The sequence below is a fragment of the Ictalurus furcatus genome, chromosome 1 (assembly GCF_023375685.1).
Source record: "Ictalurus furcatus strain D&B chromosome 1, Billie_1.0, whole genome shotgun sequence".
Classification (NCBI taxonomy): Eukaryota; Metazoa; Chordata; class Actinopteri; order Siluriformes; family Ictaluridae; genus Ictalurus; species Ictalurus furcatus.
In genome coordinates, this window is record NC_071255.1 from 23,753,590 (window position 1) to 23,768,721 (window position 15,132).

The following is a 15,132-nucleotide window of genomic DNA, read 5'->3' on the forward strand; positions in this document are numbered from 1 at the left end:
TGAAAAAATCTGCCCCAAAAAATGAGACAGTTAATAAAATGTAAGGAAATAGACTTAATAAACACTCAAATAATATAATACAATAATAACATGAGAGATTTGTCTTTATTTGATATATATTTTTTACTTCTTTTCAGTGCATGCTTATTCCTAATATATAGGTGTATGCTGGACTTTAAGAAGGCATCCTATGAAAACATTTTTAGTCATGGGCTAATGGTTGTGGACATAAAGAATGGCCAGCCATATGGTGTGGGTGTGTATGGGTGGGGGGTGGGGGGTAGGGGGCAGGGCTAAATGTGTGTAACTTGTAATGTGATAATAAATCATGAATGATGAGGTCTGAGCCCTAAGTGTGCATAAAGGTGAATCATACAGGTTCAGATTAACTAAAGACTAAAAGTGCCACCACTTGAAGTTGACTAGAAATATGTAACAATCTGATCAATTCGTCACATAGCAGCTGATTTGACAAGTCTTGTCATCTTTGCAGAAATTATACCTGAGTGTATCTAATGTTCGTGGTGTGCCAACTCAGAGGAAGGAAAAGGGGAAGGACGTAAGGAAGGATGGTGCTCAAAAATGTTTTTTTTTTTTTTCATTCTCTCCTGCCACTCGCTCCATCCTTCTCCTGTGTTTTAATCAGGAGACGTGCTGGAAATCGGCTCCCTCAGAAACCGTACAGTCAAAGCCAAGGACAGGGTAGGAGAGGAGAGGTGTCATAAATTCTTGAATTGAATTGACTCCTGAGGGATTTCACTGTCCAGCCTCTTGCCTCCAAGCCTGGCCTCTGTTTCTCTACTCCAATTTATGCACACCTTATTGGCAGTTACGGCCACAGCATTGCCGCTCTAATCGGATATGGGGCCCAGTGCTCTTAACCTGCCATAACATGTCCAATTCTCCACGCATGGGTAAAGAAATGAGCATACGCCACACTCACAATGCTTTAGGGGAGACAATTTGTTTTGACCTTATTGTTCACTCTATAAATACTATGAGCCATCTGAAAGAACTGGTTGCTCTGTAATATTCTCAATATGATAAAGACTGTGCTTGGCGAGTACAAGGGATGGCTAATATATAACAACAGATAGCCCTGTCCCGGCTGTTACAGCTATACCCAAAAGCTCAAAAGCAAGCGCTCTACTTGGGATTAGGTTATGAAAACCGTGCTTTGTTGTGTCTTGGTTGAATTCATTTGCACAGCTCATGTTTTTATTTGGGATCATTTGCATGGCAAACACTCAGAGATCTGGTGAACACATCACTAGGCTCAAGACCACAAAAAGAGTGGATAATGACACCCACAATTTCGAAGTCTGCCCCTTTAAAAGTAATAGATTTGATTTGCAGAACAATTTTAATTTGCTACACTGCACAAAGCATATCTTAGAATGTACATGCATCCCGAATAAAGACACAAGAATCTAATATTTCTCATTATGAGATTATTATATAACAGATATAAGATAAATAAGCCGATATTTAGGCATTTGTACTTGTGGAACCGCTATGGGCAGATAATTGTGCGCCTTTCTAGAAATAATCATTTTGAATAATAAAATAAGACAATTTCAAGCTGGAAAGTAATGAAAATGTCTAGAAATAGGCTGAATTAGTTTTTTAAATAAACTCAAAATGAAATATTTGCTTATATAATTACTTGCTATACTTTTTTTTTTCAGTGTATGTACTAAATAGATTTAAATCTGATGCGTTTCACTATGAATCCTTACACAAATGTTGATCAGTATCCATTCATTAAACAATTCTGCTTGTTTTTTCATTAAATCCATGACAGCAGTGGTCTTTCCACTTGGTTAAACTCCCTTAAGTCTGGAGGTGGGAGGAAATAGAGAGTTCCAGACTACACTTATTAGCCACTCTATCTGTCACACAACTCTGCCCTTGATTGCAAGCTCTCTCCACTGTGTGCACACACACACATGCACACACACACACACACACACACACACACACACACACTGCAGTAGTGAGCATAATCTAAATGAGCTTTTTTTTATTTGGGGCTATCCAGCTCCTTCACCAGTCCCCAGTTTTAGAGCGGGAGCACGCAAATGATAAAGTGAGAGAGGGACAGAGAGAGAGGCGAGTGTGTTTAAGTGGCAGAGGAAGGGGAGGATAAAAGCCTGACAGGATTAGTCTTACAGACACTACAGGCTGTGTGACCTTGTCCTCTAAGCTGCCACATGCGCAGCGTGGCGCTCGGTGCGAGAGTAAAGTTCTCTACTCCAGCTGTCATTTGCTCTCTCCCTCATATACTCACCACTCTCACATACAATATAAGTCACACTATACAAACTTTATAATAGGTATGTTAATTTGATTTGCTGGCTGCCTTTTAAAAGCAAAGCCAGTGCATGGGGAATTTTGCCAGCATGCTGGTGAGTGGCCCTACATATTTTATTAACCTAGCTACTTTTATGAATGATTAAGCTGCTTTGTGTGTACCGCTGTACTCCAGCTAGAACACCAGACCCTACATATAGCACTTTTGTGTGTGTGTGTGTGTGTGTGTGTGTGTGTGTGTGTGTGTGTGTGTGTCTAAGGCTATGTTCACATTACCATTTTGAAGAGACTCAAATTCGATTTTCTGCCTGCGGACATAAAAACACTAATCTTTTCAAATCAGACCTGAGCCACTTCCATATGTGATCCAAGCCAGAACGCAACATAAATGAGAGTGGTCATGTGGCTTTTCCCATTGCATTGTAATGTGTGTGTGGATATCACTGCTGTCAACATCCAGTGTTGGCAGTGTGGCATAACAACAATGGAAAACAGCAACAGCTGTGTCTATAATCAGTGGAAGGATGAGGAAATTGGTGATTAATTTGATATTTGGGGAACCCATTCAAGCAACACTGGAAGGAATCTTCCAAATCTGAGAAGTGTTCAAAACCATAGCCCAGGAAATCAATGCAATGTGAACATAGCATATTATCTTTGATCATAGTGCTCTTACTGGCACATGGATCCTCCTGGAACTGGCTATTGCATGAAGCATCGTCTGCTTAGATACCCGTCTTCCTTCTTGTGTTTGTTTGAAGTTCTGGCGAGATTCTGTTCTCCACACACAGTTTGTCATTCCCTTGTGCTGCTGTGAGGATGAAATGCATTTGGCTGGCCAAAGTGGTGGCATGCGCAAAAAATAAGTCCCCCCTTTTTCAGCCTTTGCACAAGCATAGTCCTTTCATCTCCTGGTGTGGCAGCAGGAAAAAGGAAGGAAGTTTGGAGAGGATGTTAAACTTTTTTTTATGCACATTTCTTTTAAACCTCCAAACCCTTTATGCAGCACTGTGGTGGTGTTCCACTCCACTATATCTGATGATCCATCAAGCCCATCACACACTTCAAAAAGAGTTGGAACTCACACACAGACGCATACGCACAAACACAATCCATCACACACATGGTGGTAGGCTGTCTAATGGAGGTGTGGTGGTGTTTTCAGAACCACAATAATGGCCATTTTGCTGAAAGGGAGAGAATGGGGTGGGGTGGGAGTACTGAAAGTGTAAGAGAGCTTACACAGAGAGTGCATGACTATTTCAGTGTGTGTTTCTATGTGTGCATGTTTTTCTATGTTGGTGGGGACCAAATGTCTGTACAAGGACAGAAATAGCTGACAGTTTTGGTAAAACTGCTGCTTTTATGTAAAAAGCTTAAAGTGCCAAAATGCTTCCTTTTTGTTATTGAGGTTAGGGTTAGGGTTACCTTTAGGTGTAGGCATAGCATTAATTAGCTGCATTAATAATTATGTCTATATGTCAATGTGAGGACAAGGAAAGTAAGACAAATGTCTTACTGTTTATGTGTGTGTGTGTGTGTGTGTATGTGTGTGTGAGTGTGTGTGTGTGTGTGTGTGTGTGTGTGTGTGTTACTGAAGTTCATGAAAGCTACATGTACATACTAATTACCCCACTTGAAGAAAGACATGAACTCCATATGAGAACATATTGAAATTCATAGAGGGATGCCTCGTGACGGTTCACTGTGTGTTAAGGTTGATTTGACTGGCAGGGCAGAATCAGAGGTCAGCAGAAGTCTAAGGCTGAACTGCCTAACCCTAATTAGAATACAAACACGACCACACAATGCACAAAGTCAGCATTGCCCAACTCCACCAATGAGTCTGTTGCTATCTAGGGGCCACAAAAACACACATGCACACATATGCACACGAACTAGGAGTCATGGACTTACCCACTCAGTGCAATTTATTCCTCTCCTTTAAACTCTCCTTGATCAAGCAGCTTGAATATAGCCTGCATTACCTGCACAGATGCTCCAAAACCGCATGCATTGCATATCAGTCCCTGCACTGCCACTATGTGCACACTGATGATAATAAATAAACTTAAGTAATACATGGATCTATAGACCATGATGTTGTTTTATAGCAGTGCATATCTACATTTCATTTCCCAGGCTGAATACATTCAAAATAGATGGGTGGAAATAATACAAAATATATTCCATCCATATGAGGGATCTGTATACTGTATCCATTTACAGCAGAATGGTGGGTAGCAATATTAGTGCCGTGTAGCAGCTCAGAGATTTGAGATTTGCCCTTGGAAGTGATATTGGCTGTGAAGTATTGGTATTGGTACTCTCCAGTGAGCAAAGCTGAAAACACCAGTGACTGGAAAGACTAAGACTAAATGTACTTGACATTATTGCTATAAATTAACTACCTTTGACAAAACAGTTTAGTTGGAACTAAACTGTGTAAATTTTAATGCCCACATTATTAATTGTTTTTCACCTGATATGTTCACATGTTTAATACTGAACATGTATGTGCTATTTTATAAATAAACATTTGGAATTACATTATATACATTTTGTGGTCAGTTATTTTTGAGTGATCACCTCTAAGTATTGGTATTGCAAAACCACCAGTTTTATTTATTTATTTATTTATTTATTTATTTATTTATTTATTTGTTTGTTTGTTTGTTTTACCAGTAATTACTGGAAAATGCGATTCACTTTTTTTTATTTGTTATGCTTATATTACATCTGTTAATTTCTGAAAATGAACGAATAAAGTAGGCTTTCGCCCAAATTTCCACTAGCCCTAGCTCTGTAACCAGCAGAATCTCAAACTCCCTCACCAACGATATTCAACCCACAAATGAGGGAAATTAAAAAAAAAAAAAAAAAAAATTCTCACCCCCATAAAAATAGTCTCAAACCTGAAATGTTCTACATGCACACTATACTTACCTAGGTACCCCCTAAAAAATAAAGAATAAAACACTTCCCATTATAAATTGACTCTTACAGTGGAACTGTGAGCGATCTTGAGCATTACATTAGGACTTAAGTTCTAAGTCCAAGGAACAAGAATGTGCAAACTGTTTATATATGTACATGTACCTTGAAATGTGCTGTAGAGATCAGTTTTTGTTCCAAAGGGACTAGGCTCATCCTGAGCTGAGTTGTTGAGGTTTGTGTAAACAGCTGTATAACCAGAATTGGTTGTTTGCCATGAAACAAATATGCCCGTTGTAGTTAAACCAAGTAAAATAACATTAAAAAAATAAATAAACTGGTGGATTTGCAATGTCAATACATAGAGCTAATCACTCCGAAAAAAATTAGGAAATTTTTAAAATGCTCAAGCAACCTGTACTGGACCACTTGACATGGAATGGCCTTTTTGTTAATTGTTTGTTTTTTAGAATTGAAAAGAAAAAAAAAAAAAGGATACCATACTATGTGAATACTCTTGGCCGATGCAGTAGTCAGTTAAGCCAAACATCTTTCCAACAAATAAAGCCATTTTCAATTTGTAGCTGTGGGTGTAACTTAACTGTGTAATGGTCATAAATGTAGGCTATGCTCTTAGAATAAAACTGTTGGTTTATTGAAAGTGTGGCAATAAAATTACACAGTAAATTAGATCACTGCTTTATGCTTTTACTGAATAAATAAATGAAACTGCACTTAGTATGTAAATGGATATATTTTGTTCACTGAGACTGATAATATCAGAGAAAGTGATCAATAAATTAAGCACGGTCAGTTAGTACAGAGAAAGAGGCAGTGCTTTTCTCCCTCTGCAAGCAAACAATTTCCGACAGCCTTTTTTTTTAAAAAAAATTTGTTTTTATTATGATGTCAATCAAGCCAGACCCATGAACAAACCGAATATTTTCAAACAGTCCTTTTCACAATGCAGCTGCCTGTATTTTATATGGCTTGTCACCAGATGCAGGACTGGCATATGGTGACAACTCCAAAATGCTTTCCCTACTTTGCTTTTCTCTGTGTGTGTTTCTTTTAAACCATTGTTCTGCACCTGAGACTCTTCCATTTGATAGCAAAGGCATTTTACAAGCATGTCAATCTCAATCACATAGCCCAGGATGTTTACTCGTGGATTTTAGCACCTGAGAAGCCTCAGGAAGGATCTTACTAATACACTATACAGGGGGTCACCTAAGTCACATGGAGAAAAAAACATAGAGAAACTAGAAAGGAATTGAAAAGGAAAAGCTGAAAAGTGTATGTCCTTTCTAAAGACAAGACCGAGGTAGCAGGATGAAAGGTGAAGCGCTGGACAACAAGGTGAAAAAAGAGAGAGAGAGAGGCAGAGGAGAAGGGGGATTAGAGGTAGGCTGTCTTCTTCAAAAGCAAGACCACAAGCTGTCTGTCTATCTCCATCAGCTTCAGCTAAACTCCTGCGCCCAGGCTGAGCAGGGTTTGCATAATTCAGCAAGGTGGGCAAGCCCACATCTGCAGATTATCATGGCTAATGGAACAAAATACACAGAGGAGAGAAATGAAAAGAAACAAAGAACCAAGGAAATACGTTCACATTGTGCAGGCTTTATCTGTATTGTAGCTATTTTAAAACAACCTCATGCACATAAAACCCAAAAGCAGTGGATTAAGTTGTGTGGTTGTTATACGAAGAATCTGTTGTATCTTCCTTCTATGTGGTGTATTGGTATACCATTTGTTTGGTTCTAAGAAGAATACACTGACTCACTTTCATTAGCATGCCTTCCAGGTTTTTAAAAGCAGTTTGTTTTAAACTGGTCTTTTTTTGATGGTGCATGCAGGACTGCTGTTGAAGGGATCATAGGATCAGATGGACCTGAGGCAGCACTGCTGCTCCTCAGAGTGGGTTTAGCTTATTAGGAAAGAGATTAAAGAATCTCTGGTTCTGTTTTCTCTCTCTCTCTCTCTCTCTCTCTCTCTCTCAAGAAACAAAAGCCTCTATTGGTCTTCACAGATGTTATCTGGGCTGTATCAGTCCTGCTCTTTATCCTTAGTGTAATTGTTCCTTTGTTTTGGACATGTGGTGCTTGGTTATGAGATTAATCGTCAGATGTACGTAATATTAACTGAGTTTGTGGATTAAGAGCATATTGTGTTTATGCAACAAGGAAGACATTGCTCAAAATTATTGTAGTTGGTGGATATACTGTAGGCCATAGAATATGAATATGAGTATATAAACCAAAATTTCAATATATGCAAAGTTGTACAGGTGTGGAATATATATATATATATATACCATGGCAAGAAAAAGTATGTGTACCTTTTGGAATTTCATGGTTTTCTGAATAAATTGCTCATAAAATGTGATCTGAGCTTCATCTAAGTCAAGGCTATTGACAAATATAATGTGTCTGAAATAATAACACAAAAAAAATTCTGATCCCTCATGTCTTTATTGAGAACAACCAAAAAACCCTCATAGTGCTTGTGGAAAAAGAATGTGAACCCTTGAGTTAATGACCTCAAAAAAGCTAATTGGAGTCTCGTTAAGAAAATGAGTTTGGAAGTGTGGACTACAGCTACTTTGACTGATAAAAACCCCTCAAACTTTTAGAGTTTGCTCTGTGCAAGAAGCACACGCTTATGTGAGCCATGTCTCGCTAAAAAGAGCTTTCAGAGGATCTACGATCAAGAATTGTTAATTTACATAAAGCTGGCAAGGGTTACAAAGTGATTTCAAAGACTTTAGAAATTCACCAGTCTACAGTTAAGCAAACATTCTACAAATGGAGACACTTTGGGACTGCTGCTACTCTACCAAGAAGTGGACGCCCAGTCAAAATGACACCAAGAGCACAACGAAGACTCATCGATGAGGTAAAGAAACAACCCCGAATGACAGCCAAAGATTTGAAGGCATCATTGGAACTGGCTAACATCTCTGTTCATGAGTCTACAATATGTAAAACATTGAACAAGCAGGGTAACTATGGCAGGACACCACGAAGGAAGCCACTGCTTAGTGAAAAGAACATTGCTGCACGCCTAAAGTTTGCAAAAGAGCACATTGACACTCCACAGTGGTATTGGCAAAATGTTTTGTGGACTGATGAAACTAAGATTGAACTATTTGGAAAAACCACACAGCACTACATCTGGCGTAGAAAGGGCACGGCATATCATCATGAAAACATCATCCCAACCGTAAAGTGTGGTGGAGGAAACATCATGAGTTGGGCCTGCTTTGCTGCATCAGGGCCTGGCCAGCTTGCAATCATTGAGGGGAAGATGAATTCCCAAGTATATCAGACAATTCTTCAGGATAATGTGAGAATGTCTGTACGTCAGCTGAAACTGTGTAGAAGTTGGGTGATGGGACGGGACAACGACCCAAAACACCAGAGCAAGTCCACAACAGAATGGCTTCAGAAAAACAAAATCCACCTTTTGGAGTGGACAAGTCAGAGCCCAGACCTCAACCCAATAGAGATGCTATGGAATGACTTGAAGAGAGCCATACACATGAGACGTCCAAAGAATATGACACAGCTAAAGCAGTTCTTCCAGGAAGAATGGGCTAAAATTCCTCCTGAACGATGTGCAGGTCTGATCCACAGATACAGGAAGCTGGTTGAGGTTATTGCTGCCAAGGTGGGGTCAACCAGTTATTAATTGTAAGGGTTCACTTACTTTTTCCACTGCCATTTTGAATGTTGAATGAGTGTGTTCAATAAAGACATGAGGGATCAGAATTTATTTTGTGTTATTATTTTAGGCACATTATATTTGTCAATACCCTTGACTTAGATGAAGATCAGATCACATTTTATGACATATTTATTCAGAAAACCATGAAATTCCAAAAGGTACACATACTTTTTCTTGCCACTGTATGTGCAATTGCAGCCTGAATGGTTCCCGGTAGCTTTTGATTTCAGATGCTTTCTTTTACCTTTGGGAGAAGACAGAGCACTGCACTTTTACCACACTGCAGCCTCACATCTTGAAATCTGCCTGAGGAAAGTGTCCCAAATATGTGTGTGCCAAGATTATCGCTTACCTGCAATTAAAATCATTGATTTAGGAGATCAATTATTAACAACAGGAAGTGCTTTTGAAAGGTAATTGCTTAAGGGTATCGAATTGATCTCCCTTGTTTACTGTCTTTTTCTTCACCTCTCCTTCCATCTTCTTGCCTATCAAATTGAATGCTTTATACTTTCCAGGTAATTCACACTTTTTGGTGTGGATATTTTCCACTACTACTAGTTATTACTGCATGTACTATGCACATGAAATGCATAAGGCATACATGGGTTTATATTTAGCTAAAGCATTCAGTATTCAATGAGTCTTACTCATGGCTTCATGCTATTTTGACTATCATTAACCAAACAGCTTGATAATATACATATTACTGAATATACTCCAATAGGAAACTGATTTTTTTTCTTATTCCCTTTACTTTTTCACAATTTCTACAGACATGCAGTTTTTATTTATTTTTTTCATCCATAGATTATTGCACTGTGACACTGAACTACATAATGTGTCGTATGCATATGTGTATCTGTGCACTGAAGTGAGGCATTGTTGTAGTGTAGTGCTGCACTAAATAGGGCTATCAAGCTGTGTCTGAATCGTAATGGGTTTGGTGGAATGAAGCCTGGCTCAAACGGATGTTACCTGCCTGTACAGTAATTGGCACTCTGACAGTAAAGCACAAACTGAGTGGGAAGAGGCTGTTGCTTGGAACAGCCTGTGTGTGTGTGTGTAGAGCATGGAGCATGGCTGTTATTATGCAAAAATAATTGTTTTTCTTCTCCCTGATCACCTGATATCCTTCATGCATCTAAAACAACAAAAAAAAAAAGCTGTTGCTGAATTAAGTGAAGAGTCAGCCCTGATTGTTTATCTGAGTGATCGCATTGTGCTCAGAAACACAAATATTTCTGGACATAATTACATAGAGTGGGTGGACAAGCAGTGTGAATTGAGCATGACTATTGTCCAGGCAACACACTGTTTTTCTTTAACCCTTAGAAGGCAGGTTTACTAAGAAAGGCACATGCTAAATTGCTTGCACAGCCAAATTTAATGATGCTACCAGCAAGGAATTCATTGTGAAAGTCACAGTCATTATATCCAGCACATTAGCTATATTGAGCTCTATATCCAGCATGCAGTCGACTCATATAAATAAAATGTATGAAGTAATGAATAATACAATGGCTGTTTTGAACACTCAATGCATTTTACAAAAGCTTACCCAAATCACTTATGATGTCTTTGACATCAATCAATTTCCATATCACAGATTAGCAATAAACCATGAAGACAGCTAAGACGATTTAATTTAATTTTGCTCCTATAATTACGTTTTGTTCTGTAATATCTGTTTTAATGTGGCTACTGATCACTTCTTGCAATTAGTCAGTGGTGGAGCACATACAAAACACACTGATTTGAGTAAAAGTACTGTTAATGTTAATTAATATGGGATAAATAAGTCATCTGATGAAAAATTCCTTGAGTAATTACTTTTTCAATTACAATATACTCTTTCTCATGTCTAGAATTGACACAGCTAATCCAATAATGTGACTGTTTTTGTTGTTTAAATGGATAAACCAACATGAAGAGCAGAAAGCTGTCTATAGGAGAAAAGAAAGCCATTTTGAAGCTGAGAAAAAAGGAAAATCGATCAGAGCCAATACAATAATTTGGACTGTCTTGAAAAAGAAAGAAACCACTGGTGTAGTAACAACCAGACATGGAACAGGTCAGCCAAGGAAAACAACAAAGTTGTTGACAAACATTGTGAGAGCTGTGAAGTAAACCCCCAAAACAACAGTCAGTGACATCACAAGGCGCAGAGGTGAAGGTATCACAATCCACCTTTTGAAAAAGACTTTGGGAGCAGAAATATATACCACAATATGCAAACCACTCAAGAGCAGTAAGAATCAGAAAGCCAGATTGGAATTTGCAAAGAAATACAGAGATGAACCACAAAAGCCCTCAATTTGAATAATTGCTTTACAATTTACTTTTTTCATATGTCTATAATTGACACAGCTAATCCAAAAAATGTTCAATTTTCTCTTCTTTTCTTATTTTAACAAATCCAGTGAGCTATGCTGAAGTGAATACCACCTCGATTATCAACAGAATGTAAAGAAAGGCTACTGTATGTTAACTGGCTAACTAACTTAGTAGTTAGTTAGTTAGTTAGTTGGTAGCTTGCTAGATTTGTTAGCTAACTGTTAGCTAATGTTAATTCTTATAGTTTTCTAGCTACTTAGTTAGCTATCTAGCACACATGCCCCTTACACATTATTCTGAATATTACTCATAGGTTGTAACAGTGCTGGGATAGATTTACACAACAGGCAATAGCTACTGAACATCAAATTGACATAATGTACTCTGCTTACTGCAGAGCTTTCATACTGTAAAACATCCAAAGATCTTGCTAGGTAGCTGAAGGTTTGATGTTGAGGTATGAAATGTCAATCCATTCATGGGATTTGGCTTGCATAAACTGCAGATCATTAACACATTGTTTTCTTGGAAGCATTTGAAGCGGAAGATACATTGGGCCAGGGATGCTCATCTGTCTCCACTGTCTCAGACATTGCTGCTGATTCAGCACTGTGTAGACTTGTGGCAGGAAACTGCTTTATTTTGATTGGGTGACAATATCTTCTTTTTTTTATTGTGTTATTATGTTAAAATTTCACATACTGTCTGTTAATTGCTGTGCAGTATTTTTCCTTATTTTCCATGATTATGATTCAATCATTTAAGCTCCGTTCAATGTGATTTTTGCTTACTTGTGGTCGTATTAAGTTTTTGGGTTTCTGTCCTTGATTGTTTTTGTCAAGGTGTTTTGTCTTTTGTCTTATGTTTTCTCTTATGTTTTCCTTAACTAACCTTGGGTACATTGCTTGCACGTACAGCTGAGTATAAAAGCCAACTGTATACAACTTATGTTTGGACTAAGATTGAGACTACGAAACGCTGTAGTGTCCAGGGTGTCTCTGCGCGCATAGTAAACCATCTCTTTGACTATACCCCGGCTCTTTATCTCCTGATTCTCCAAACATCTTACTTCTGGTGAAGGTGAAACATTTTAATCATCCAGGAAATATTTACATAATTGTTGAACAGACTTCCAGGTTAAATATATTGTTATTTTTTTAGTCTCTTACAGTGATCAAAAAGAAATGTAGCAAAATTAAATATGTTATATAAAAAAAGTGAAATTGTTTAATTATACTCAGAAGTACTGTTAGTGAACCATGTACTCAAGTGCTGTAACTGAAGTTCATGTAATTTGTTACTTTCCAACAGTGCAATTATATATATATATATATATATATATATATATATATATATATATATATATATATATATATATATATATATATACTCTAAGATGTCTATGACAGGGGTGTATGTAATCAGTTGATGATTTCTCTGCTCTAATTCAACTATTCAGTTAATAATCATGTTAGAGCAGAGAAATCATCCAGCTCTGATGCACACCAGACATACAGGACTCCTGGAGTAGACATTTTGGTTCTTCTCTCATGAACCATTTCTGAATACATTTATGTACTTGACTCAGTCTCTGTGGGTCTCCACAGTTCCCTTGAGGAATGTCTGGATGATTGCTGAGCGTGACGCCAATCTTCCCAACATACTGTATCACACTCTAACACAGCATGGAGTACTGTCCTCTGTGTTTTTAACACCCCTATTTCCCAGTCTCTGCTGTTTTACTGCATCAGGTTTCAGGAGTGAAAATATTGCATGGATTCTTCTCTGTCTTTAGCCCTCTTTTTCCACCCAACCCCCATACAATAAAAAAGCATGGTGGTGGGAAATGGATGGTTCTAACCTTTCAAGGTAATTCAATATAGCCATCAAATCAGTCAAAACTCTATAAATTCCAGCCATTAAATGACTGCTTAATGTGTTCTGTTTAAAGATTTTTTATTTAAAAAAAAATAAATAAAATAAAATAAAAAAAACAGCATGTATTTAAAAGTTTGATGAAATATTTGATATGAAAAGAAATTGATTTTGGTCCTGCAGTATCAAATTTATACTGGAAGGCATATGTTTGTGTTGGTTATCTGTCCTCATCTCAATGTCCGAATGAATTTAGGAAGCTTCCGCCTTGCTAACACTTAAAGAAGTAGACACATTTGTGTTAAAGCAAGGTTTTCCCCATGAATGAGGCTGGGCTGTGCAAAATAGAGGAAAATATTTGATCACACACTCACACAAATGCACACTCACACACACACACACACACACACACACACACACTGCCCTGACATGATATGACAGTGTCTGATGGTGCGTGACTAATGGACTGGAAAACTGATGACTCAATGCAGTGAGAAAGACAGACACAGGCAGCGTGTGAGCAACACTTCATGTGTGTGTGTGTGTGTGAGAGAGAGAGTGTGTGTGTGTGCTGATGGGTGATGTGTAGATTAAATTCAGGTTGACATGTGAAGCCATTGTGGTTGCTTGTGCACCAGTATTATTCATATTAGTATGAACTGTTGAAATTCCTGGTTGTAATTTCCACCACATACAGTATGTTTCTGTAAGCTCTCTGTGGTGTTATTTGATATATGGTGAATGGAAGCGTCTATACATCTATAATGGGATTGAGGATTCGAGTGTTGTGATTTTTGCAGCAGAGTTTAAACTGCTTGATTGAATCCTCACCTCATTGGGCTGGCATTGACTTCAGATGTACACTGTTAGGGCTGAACAAAGTCCTGCTTTTCTTTTTGCTTCTCTCCTTCAAATTTCTGTAATATGAGCCTGACCCGACATCTGCCAGAATGCCATGTGATGGCAATTAACGATACTGAGCAACTCTGACAAAAATGGAGCAATGGATGGAGGAATTCCAAGGATTGTGTCTGTCTGGAATATTTGGAAAGCTGATTGAAAAGGCAAACCTAGAGGAGGAATTTTAATAAAGTAAACTCTCCTTGAGCTATGTGAATTCTAGATGACCCTCTCAATTTACTTTCTCTTTACTGAATTCATAATGAACTCGATCAAAGTCCTTGTAAGACGATCAGCTCTTAAATCACAGCAATGGATAATGCAGTCAAGTACATTCCTCTACAAAGTGTTATAGAGTTATAGTTTCAGGAAAAGCTCTTTGTCTGCAAAGTAAAAGTGTTAGTATGCTGGCCAAGGCCGTAATGAATTTGATAAACTGAGGCGGAACCGTAACCCTGCAGCTCTGAGACATTTCTAATTGATTGATAAGGCCCTGCCTTGTCCTCCACTTTGTTGCCGGGGTAACGCCGCTCGTGCCCAAGAGGGCTCGATCAGTGCTCTGGTCTGAGGAAGCTTCTCATTCTGATGTTAATTCCAGACTGAAGATTGGAAGCGGAGAATACAGAGCATCCGCACTGTTTCACATAACAATACAGGACGAAGTCATTCTCGGATTAAAATGGACTGTGGCGGATTTGCGAGCTTCCCGCTACCTGTTCATATGTAAATGAGAAAGATGTTGATTGTTTCCTCACATTTGAATATGAGGTGTCTGCCCTAGAGGGACTGGGGATTTGGTGAGGCTAATGCAGCAGCCAAAAAAATTTACTCTTCCTTTGCCTTGTCCATTTCACAGGTTTAATTTATTTCAATCTTTGAAGGAAGTTAATGAATCCACATTACAGCTTTAAAATAAACGTTTTTATTTCAATTCATTCATCTTTAGTAACCATTTTATTTTGGTCAGGGTCATGGTGGAACTGGAACATTTACCAGGTACTCTGGGCATGAGGCAGGAATACACCCTGGATGAGAGTCTATCACAGG

At 38.2% G+C, this 15,132-nt stretch overlaps 1 protein-coding gene across 2 annotated transcripts in view; it reads left to right on the plus strand.

Annotated features, from left to right (window-relative positions):
- rbms3 (RNA binding motif, single stranded interacting protein) overlaps positions 1–15,132 on the plus strand; it is a 148,682-nt gene that overhangs the window by 7,752 nt on the left and 125,798 nt on the right. The gene's annotated exons all lie outside the window — the stretch shown is intronic.